At 35.3% G+C, this 10,963-nt stretch overlaps 1 pseudogene; it reads left to right on the top strand.

Annotated features, from left to right (window-relative positions):
- The first annotated feature begins 300 nt into the window (after positions 1-300).
- Positions 301-10,403, top strand: LOC107558913 (large neutral amino acids transporter small subunit 2-like; annotated as a pseudogene).
- The last annotated feature ends 560 nt before the right edge of the window (positions 10,404-10,963 follow it).

Genomic DNA, 10,963 nt, shown 5'->3' with positions numbered 1-10,963 from the left:
ATATTGCTGTGTGGGGCTGGTCAGGATGCTCAAACAGAGCCACTGTGTTTACATGAACATTTTGATGCTGAATAAATTATATAAAATGTAGATAAACATCCAAATGTCTTATAGGCAAAGAACAGTCACATTAGCTGTTGAATGTATTTAAGAGACAGAAGTAATTTGTAGCTAAATAATTAGGCAGGGAAACCATCAGCGCTGATTTTGTTCTCTCTGTTTACTCCTGAACACTCATTAAGAGAGCACAGCTTAAACAAGATTTCTCCAGCAGTTTCTGCCAAGACATCTGAACCTATCATGCAGGGAATTTTCACAAATATCCGTTCAAGCACCAATGATTGTGATCCTGGTCTTCTTGGTGAGCAACTTTGGAAGACACTACAGAAGGTGATTGCTTCGTATTTTATTCAGTTATTCTGAAGCACAAATTTCTTTGGAGTTAAATTTTACAAGCCATTGCATCGTTTAGGTCATTGTTAAAATGTGCCAGTCTGAGGAGGTGGGCTTCCCCTGCTGAGTCTTGGTTTCTTCTACTCCGAGCTACTTTGAACATCTTAGGGAGTTTCTTCACTGGCACTGATATCTTTGGCAGCTCACTGGGGTGCATGTAAGACATTGCTTTGTGTAAATCAGCTTTGGAATAGTATGCATTGTGAAAAGCATTATACAAATAAATCAAAATTTAGCTTTAGGAAAAAGCTTATTGATTTGCATGGCTGACTGAGAAACTTTGTTCTTTGGCCAGAGAGCTAATTTTTGTCACTTGGCCCCTATAGCAAACATAATTGTGGCCTTTTGAAGTGCTGAAAAAAATAGTTACAGCCCTGTTATGCAAGTTTATGTGTCTCTCTATATTTACAAATCAATGTTCAGATCATAATGTATCACAGACTTCCAAATTAAATTGTTCTCATCTCTATAGACTATATGGAGGCTCGTTTCCACCACATGAGAAAAAAAATGCTTTGGTAAAGCATAATTATGATGTACCAAGTCAGTCAAATTTGAAAGTCATTGACAAAGTCATAATTATGACAAAAAGTCAAAATTGAGAAGTGTCATAATTACAACAAAGTCAAAATTGACAAAAGTGTCCATTATGAAAAAAGTTGAAATTGAGAAAACTATGCAATGTCAGAATTATGAGATTCAATTCAATTATGAAAGAAGTCAATTATGACAAAAGTGAAAATGATAATTCAACTTTTTTGACTGACTTTTTGTCTCATAATTTAGACTTTTTGTCTTATGATTCAGAATCTCAATTTTGACTTTTCTCTTTTTGTCAAAATGTTGCCGTCAAATTTTCACATCATAATTTTGACTTATGTCATGATTATGACTTTTTATGAATAAAAATGATTTCATAATAATGATTTATCAATGCAAGCGGTTTTTAGGTGGCGGAAATGGGGTTCTATATTATGAACTAACATTTCATCATTCATTACTTTAAAGGGGTCATATAATGCTGCTAAAAAGAACATTATTTTGTGTATTTGGTGTAATGAAATGTGTTTATGCGGTTTAAAGTTAAAAAAACACATACTGTACATTATGGTTTCTCCTCTATGCCCCGCCTTTTTGAAACATGTAGATTTTTACAAAGCTCATCGGTCTGAAAAGCGAGGTGTGCTGTGATTGGCCAGCTGTCCAGTGAATGCATCAGTTTTCAGTTATTTCAAATAAAAGGATAATAAATCCCAATAAATCTGACTCTAAACTTTTGAATGGTTGTGCAATGAACATCCAATAACCCACATGTGCTTGTTCACAGGGGCGTGTTTAGTGTTTTGGGGGCCCTCAGCAAGTGGTCCCTCAGTAGAAATCCCCCTGGACCACGGGGTTGTGCATTAATTGAGAGTTGGACTAATTGCTTCCACTTATCTGGCAAGGCTTTCTTTTAAATACTGAAACATGGCAGTGGGCATTTACTTGCTTTCAGACACAATCATCAATGAGCTCCTTTATTTGCCATTAACTCTTCTTGCCTGTTTGTTGTCATTTTCCCAGGTAACATCATTGGGTCTGGGATCTTTGTAAGTCCAAAGGGTGTTTTGGAAAATTCCAGCTCAGTGGGTCTGGCTCTCATAGTGTGGACTCTCACTGGTGTCATCACTGCCATCAGTGTTCTGTGCTATGCTGAACTGGGAGTCACAATCCCAAAGTCAGGCGGAGACTATTCCTATGTTAAGGACATCTTTGGCAGGCTAGCTGGGTAAGACTGACTCATTTATTTAGATGTAATGTAATGTGAGGACTGACAGGACTTGTCTTCTGAATAGGTTTCTAAGGCTGTGGATTGCAGTGTTGGTGATCTATCCAACTAACCAGGCTGTGATTGCCCTCACATTTGCCAATTACGCATTGCAGCCTCTCTTCCCTTCCTGCTTCCCTCCAGAGAGAGCTCTGGGTCTGCTCGCCGCCGTCTGCCTGTGTAAGTAAATGCTCACAATTTAAACATGCTTTGGGGCTAAGTTGCATTGTCCATGACAAAAACGTTTTATCCAAGAACATGGGTAGTAACTGATTACATGCAATCTGGACTATGTAATCAGATTCCAAAAATTAAGTACTTGTAATTAGATTAAATTACATATAATACTCGTGATCATACTACAGTTACTCTTTTTATTATTTTATTACATATTGTTCACACAACAGCAATAAATTGTAATTTATTCATAATTTATTGATTCTCACTAATTCTTCTTTTTCATCTTTTACGTTTTCCTTTCTAAAATAGCCTACCCTTATATACATTCAGAAAGTCTTCCAGTTTTGTGGACATTTACACAAAGATCAGTCACTAGTCAGGTGGCTATAATTACGCAGGAAAATTGAGAGGCCACAAAGCATTTGAACACTTCTTATTTTAATTATCACTCAGTGGGTTATTTAACCATGTATTACTATGTCTTTGGAAGGCTTTTTCATTAAATGTGCCGGCGATCCACAGCAATAAAGTTGAAGTTTTTTCTCAGCGACCAGCACGGATCAGCTCTAGGCATGACGAAGCGGATATTGTCCTCTTTTGGAAGACCAAACAAAGTAGTTTCGCTTTCACAACGAAAATCACAGCGTCTTCAGGACATGGCGGCAGCGGCAACAATACTACAGCGAGAATAAAAGTTACGCCTTCTTTCTTTGCGTGAACATTTGGGCGGCGTTATGCAAATCTTCCCACATAGTGAGGTAGATATGTGGGGGCGTGTTAGAACGAGCCGTTTTAGGAAGGTGTGGCTATCTCTTTGGATTTGAGACTTTAGTCTTTGCAACTTTACAGATCTTCTTTCTGCACCAAGAGCTTGTAACAAGGAAAAAATGAAATCGCATATGACCCCTTTAAATATATTTTTCAAAATTATTTTTGTATAATATTTTGCTCCTGTTTTGTTAATAGAAAAAAAAGTTGTCCTCACCCCAACAGGTTTTAATTTTTTTATATTATTATTATAATTTTAATATCAGTGAGTGTGGCTTAAGAGGACAAACATTCAAATGTAATAATTTTATTTGCCTGATTATGACCCAGATTTATTCCTTTTGACCATAAATTGAGATTTTGTGCTGAAAGACTATTGTGATTCCATTGGGAGACCAAATTACTAAATACAACATCTCTTTGTAGTTGCATAATATTGCCGCTTTTACACTCATCTATTAATCTAGAGTCTAGACCAAACCAGAGTACTGTGTTTATCAGAATAACATTAAGTTTAGGGCGGGAGGATAAAGTTACGGAGACTCTCAATATCAACACTTAAGCACAGAGTTGCTGCTGTCTGTTAAAATGAGTGGCAGTGGCGCCCGACAGGGCTGCATCAGTGCCGGACACAGACACCGACAGACAACCAGCAGTGGCCTTAAAAAAAAGAGATCGGATTCCTCAGTGCATGTGGTATTATTGTGGGTAAGTCTGTGTTTTATGCTTTACTTTTCCTCTTTTTATTCTGTTTGCACTTTATATGGTAGAAGAATGCATGTAGTTGATAAAAAAGCTGGCCTATAATTTGTGTCCTCTGAATTCATATAAGATGAGATGTTGATGCATATTCATGATATTTTGAAGAACTTGTACATACAATAAAAATGAAAGGGGTCCAATATTTTTCAAACACCAATACATTTTTCAAAATATCCTCTTCCACAGAAGAAAGATCATCATACTGGGTAAAATATTATATATTTAAATGACATAAATGAGAAATACAGCATATGATTGCTAACTCCATCCTAGCAGAGCAAACACAGCATAGAGTTGAAGCACAGGTAAGGGCCCAAGTAAGGATTATAAACACACTCAGTGGGTTATTTAACCATGTATTACTATGTCTTTGGAAGGCTTTTGTCTTTCAGACACATTCAAATGCATTATTTCTTATTTACATGTAACACAGGGATCCTCAAACTTTTTTGGCAGCCAAAACCTCTTTCACAGTATATTTACTTGCAGTATCCCCTGAGATTTTAAGGTAATGATTTAATAATTAAGTCACATGTTAAGTCACGTTGAATGCTCTCAGTTCTCTGATTTCACATGACATGTAGGTGAACAATAAAATATTTCATCTATTTTAGTATGTCTTTTATTTTGATTGTTGTTATCTTAAATCGATTTAATGAATTGTTCGGCTTCCATTACACTTAAAAACTTTGATGTAATGTTATGTTTAATACAGTTCATGTTGTTAATACCAACGAATGGAATATATTTTCCTTCTCTTGTATTTTTTCTTCAGTATGGTACAAGCTTATCCTATTTAAATCAATGTGAAAAATGAGTTAGGTCAAAAGTAAAAGTAATCAAAAAGTAGTCTGATTATGTTATCTAAAATGTGTAATGTTGTATTAATGTTATTATATGTTTATGTGTAGTATTCCTGTGGCTCAGCGGTAGAGCATTGCGTTTTAAGTGTCTGCTAAATGCATAAATGCCTTGGCTTGACCGCAGGAAGCACTTTGAATCAGAAACGTAGCTTTTCATAACCTCATTTTGTTCAGGAACAGGTTAGCTCTACACAAACTATATTAATACATAATTGCAGTTAATGAACTGAATTATGTCAGCTTTGTGACTCATGATGGGAGGGTTTCCAAAGAGCTTGTTCATACAGATCTGAATCATGCAGGGTGTTCTCTTGCAAGAGCTCAGATTGTACATACAGTATTGAGAGTGTTTGTAGACCACATGTCCTTAACTTTTTCCAAAGCCGTGGAACAATGTTGTCTGGCAACTTTAATCATTGTTGAAGCTTAAACCTGTTGGCTGTTCTTGCTTTGTTTTCCATCATAATCTACAGCACTTATTTTCATGTTTGTGAATGTTGCCGTAACAGTATTGATTAAGTATTTTCAAACAGCAGCTTGTTTTGTTTGAATTTTAAGTCGGAGAGTACATAGCCTATAACATTTGACTGACTTCATTCTTCATTCAGTGTAACTTATAATTTGTTCTTTTCCTTGTAGTACTGTTAACTTGGATTTACTGCTTCAGTGTCCACTGGGTGACGCGTGTACAGGATGTGTTCACCACAGGCAAACTCCTCGCCCTCTGCTTCATCATCATCATGGGCATTGTGCAGATTTGCAAGGGTAACTTCTAACAGTACAGTCCATAGTGCATTTATATCCATACATTCATTAACATCACTCATAAACATATTTTACTCATATTTCACTGATATTGTTTTCCATACTTTAACAGATTTGTCAGGTCGCCTCTTTTATTTATTTTTTATTTTGATTGCATATATGACAATAACTCATTCCAGCATTACTTTTGTTCAGTTGCTGTTTACCAAATGTTTTGATATAAACTACACGTCTTAGCTGCAGTCATAAATAATAAATCTGTTTTCCTTCTTTCAAATCAACCTCACCATAAATCACCAAACATTCAAGTTGAGTTTTTTCCTTAAAATTGATGACAATAGCACAAATGTTTTATTCCAAAATGTTTTCGTTCTTGACATTTCCAGAGCATGTGCCTTAATTTTTTCTGCATTATCAGCATAGAATTGTGGGCATTTGAAGATGTGCTGATATAAATATTGGCATTTCATAGAGAGTGAGATATGTGCAATTTTTCAGAGAGCTCATGAAAGCCGTGATGAATGAAAAGTTCAAAAGAACAGCATTTATTTGAAATAGAAATCTTACGCAACATTATACATGTCTTTACTGCATACTGCATCCTTGCTGAGTAAAAGTATTAAAAAACATTTGAATGGTAGCATATACAGTATATCCGTATAGATAGATAGTTCTTATAATATCATTCTTTTATACTACTGCCATAAAGATACAGTATAAGAAAACAATGAAATCTGTGTTTGGCTTGTTTAACTCAGTTTTAGATGTGAACATAAAGGGCTTGAATATAAGAGGGCATTAAGCTAAGAGTATTACGTAGGCATACTTTTCATATTTGACACATTTTTGCACTATAAACAAAAGAGCATAAATCCATTCAAGCTCACATATGAATTTGACTGTCATGCTGGGTTATTTGTAGTCTGCTGCTTGCTTTTATATCCCAAGGACAAAAAAGGAACGTTGAATGTCTTCTTTATAAAAGCCTCAACGAAAGAAGTATTGGTTTTGATAATGGAAACTATACTTTGGTTAAATACGAGTACTTAACAATGCATATTATGCTTTCCTGCAGTAAATGTAATTCAAATAAATTAAATTGATTATGCGGTAGTTAATACAACTTTTTCCATTCATTTAGATACTCTCTACATATTAATTCAGGCATAGCACATAAAATGCTTCTCTGTCCTGTGTCTCCAGGTCATTTTTATTGGTTGAAACCAGAACATGCATTTCATCCTCTCCAGCCCTATGACATGGGCCGCATTGCACTCGCTTTCCTCCAGGGCTCCTTCGCTTATGCAGGCTGGAACTTTCTTAATTATGTAACAGAAGAGCTCATTGACCCCTACAGGTACACTGCCATTTGTCAGGGAAAATGTACAGCGAGAGACAGTCATTATCACAAAATAAAAAATCTTAATGAGAAATTCCAGATGTTTCTCTGAGATTATTTTATGCAATAACTGTCTTGCTAAATATGTGAAAAATAAAAAAATACAAATAAACATTTATTACCAGTATCTTTATGTAAGGTTTTCACGCCAAGATTTTAACACATTAAATAACCCATTTTAAAAATGCAGAAATAACACATTATTTCTCCCAACCCCATAATAAATATAAATATAAATACAGTGTCATGTAAACTATCATGTATAACATACACCATAACCACATACACATTGTTTTATCTGGTTACTTGGTTCAACTGAAATTAATTGCGGGGAAAAAAGTATTCGTAATGTCTCAGTTTTTCTCCTAGACAGCATTGAAATAGAATGGCAAGTATTTTCCATTCAGATTATTCTCCTGAGGAAAATTTTTTACATATGAGTAAACTCACGTATGTCCTCTATAGAGTTTCAAAAGTATATCAAACTGTTCAGGTTTATCAAGATACCAAAAATTAAAAGTCCTACAGAGATTCCTACATAAATATTTCTCATCAAATTCTTCCAAAATGAAAGTTATTATGCTGTCCATATTCATTTTATTCGCTTTTATTGTGTATCAGTCATTTGTATCTGTTTTTATTTCTCCTGAGAAACATCTGAGACAAAAAAGTGAATGGCAAACATTTTGTTTTTCTGAGAATATGCAGAAGTTAGTAGATCATTTATGTATAACGATCATTTATGTACAACTACTGGGGTGCTGTAAATTCTATAAATGTTATCATTTTAAATACCAAAGTTTTCCCGATCTGGGCAGTACAGGTTTGCCCAAGACTTACAATCGAGATTCAGCCCAGGTTCTCTCTTTACAGGAACCTGCCTCGTGCAATCTTCATCTCAATCCCTCTAGCCACTTTCGTCTATGTATGTGCGAATATTGCATATGTTACAGCTATGAGCCCTCAGGAACTGATGGCCTCCAATGCTGTTGCTGTGGTGAGTTGCCCTGCTCACATTAAGAAGCTTAATGAGTTCTTCCTTCATCAGGTAGATCGGACTGACCCATCTGACGTTTTTGCTGAATGTCTGCTTACACTCTTAAAAATAAAAGTGCTTCAAAAGGTTCCTCAAGCGATGCCATAAAAGAACCATTTTTAGTTCCACAAAGAACCATTTAGTCAAAGGTGCTTTAAAGAACCATCTCTTTCTTACCTTTTTATAATCTGAAGAACCTTCTTTCGCCACAAAGAACCTTTTGTCAAACAGAAAGGTTCTTCAGATGTTAAAGGCAGAAAAAGGATAAAATAGTAGAATAGAAGATTGTTTCTTATTTTTTGCAAAAATAAAAAAATGAAGTAAAGGGACTCAGGAAGGTGCTTCAATTAATAATAAATAAATAAAAACTTTATTTTTAAGAGTGTACCTGTATAAACTTTGCCTTCTTTTTCTCTTTAATCTCCTTCAGACATTTGGTGAAAAGCTGCTCGGGGTGATGTCATGGATCATGCCCATCTCTGTGGCTCTGTCCAACTTCGGAGGGGTTAATGGTTCCCTTTTCACGTCATCTAGGTCAGTCTTTATGCCGTGTTATTGCTTAATTACACATTCAGTTTGCATTACATTTTAATGTCAATGGATTTCTTTGTATCATCAGGTTGATTGACAGTTGTTCTTTCTCAGGTTATTCTTTGCAGGTGCGAGGGAAGGGCATCTTCCCCGTCTGTTGGCAATGATTCATGTGAACCGCTGTACACCCATCCCAGCTTTGCTTTTCACTGTGAGATCTTTCTTTCATTCCTTAAAGGAATAGTTGGCCCAAAAATTAAATTTTGCTGAAATTTTACTCTAACTATAGATGATTTTTATTTATTTTTTTCATAAGAACAAATTTGGAGAAATTTCGTAATACATAATTGGCTTACCAATGGATCCTCTGCAGTGAATGGGTGCCGTCAGAATGAAAATCCAAACAGCTAATAAAAACAGAGTAATGCACATGTAATCCACACGACTCCAGTCCATCAGTTAACATCTTGTGAAGCAAAAAGCTGCCTGTCTGTAATAAACAAAATCATCAAGACATTTTTAGCTGCATTGTAACATTTTTTTCACTGGAGAAAGCATTATTATGGACCATAGACTGGTGTATTGGCCGTAGTCTACTGTTTAAAGTTAAAATACCTGAATGATTTGTTTCTCACATGTGTCATGCGGATTACTTGTGCATTATTATGATGTTTTGATCAGCTGTTTGGACTCTCATTCTGACGGCACCCATTCACTGCAGTTGATCCATTGGTGAGCAAGTGATGTAATGCTAAATTTCTCAGAATCTGTTCTGACAAAGAAACAAACTCATCTACATCTTGGATGGCCTGAGGCTGAGTACATTTTTACTAAAATTGTCATTTTTGTGTGAACTATTCCTTTAAATAATCTAAAAATCTTTGCTTTTGTAAATGGTATACACTGTGTTGGTAGGTGCTTATATTCAAATCAAATACAGCTTTGTTTGATAGTGTATATAAACTCTGCTGATGTTGTGCACCAGTGACATATACACCCTCATCAACTATGTTGGCTTCATAAACTACCTGTTTTATGGGGTCACTGTTGCTGGACAGATTGTGCTTCGCATTAAAGAACCAAACATACATCGGCCAATCAAGGTAAGTCTGAATCCTAATGTCCTGAATCCTTTATTTTGTAGTTTTTACAGTGTTAAACCTCAAGAGCTGTCAGATCTCAGCCTTTGCTGTGAACAGTAATGATGTATAATTATACATTTTCTTTTTTGGGTGGGGGGAGGGGGACTGTGCAATTGTAGTCCTTTAACGTAATCAACAGGTTTCACTTCACAGGTGAGCTTGGCATGGCCAGTAATTTTCCTGGTTTTCTGGACATTCCTGCTGATCTTCTCTTTGTACTCGGAGCCTGTGGTGTGTGGCATAGGTCTGGCCATCATGTTGTCAGGTGTTCCTGTATATTTATTTGGCGTCTATTGGGAAAACAAGCCCAAGAGCTTCAAGTCATTTGTTGGTATGATAATATCTTAAATCTCAATTAATATTGATGGATGAAAATGATGTACAAATGTCAGTTATATTTGCAATATTTGCACTAAACGGATTGTGAATGAAGCCTACAGAGGCTACTAAAGACATTCCATCTGCTGTTGTCTGTCTACACAGTTAAACTGAATCACTTGGGGCAGAAGTTGTTCATGGTGGTATATCCCTCTGAGGGCAGTGAAAGATGGAAATGAAGATAAAGAGGAAGCTGGATAGGATTTCAGGAAGTACATTTCCTGATTCATTAATGGATATTTATTCATCAGCTAAACTTAAGCAATTTGAGTCCGGTAGGTTTTGAAAATGCAAAAAAAACATGCACATAGTGTGGAGAATAATTTAATAACTAAAAAAGTATTTTTCATTTGAAAGACTTGCCTTACACATTCTTGGTGAAATACTGCCACCCATTGGCAAGATTTTTAGATGCAATATAAATATTGTTACTGTCACTATTTGGGATTATTTTGTATTTTTATATTGAGCATATTATTAAAAAACTAAAGCTAAGTTCAAAATTTAGGTCAACTATTGGTAGTTAGAATTGACCAAAATGTGTGACAACTACCAGTTAAAATACATGATATACTGTAATACATTAAACAATGTGTTGTTGTTCTACAGATCACACAGTGTTTAAAACAGTATGACTTTATTTCACTACAGTCATGTCCATTCTTTGGAAAACAAATGAGTTCTTCCCTCAATCCCACATTGCACAGTTCTGTCTAGAAGCAGAGTTGGCAGAGTTCAGCTCCTGAACAAACAATGGATAAATTAATGTCCCGAGAAAATAAAAAGATCTCGATTATGAAATTTGTATATTTATTCCTTTAACTATTCCTATTCCTTTAACCTATATATATATATATATAAGTAAGTTATATATTATAT

This window comes from Sinocyclocheilus grahami, unplaced genomic scaffold (genome assembly GCF_001515645.1).
Source record: "Sinocyclocheilus grahami isolate Dianchi unplaced genomic scaffold, SAMN03320097.WGS_v1.1 scaffold21.1, whole genome shotgun sequence".
NCBI lineage: Eukaryota > Metazoa > Chordata > Actinopteri > Cypriniformes > Cyprinidae > Sinocyclocheilus > Sinocyclocheilus grahami.
Note: the sequence above shows the minus strand (reverse complement) of the source record. Positions and strands in the feature narration are given on the sequence as shown.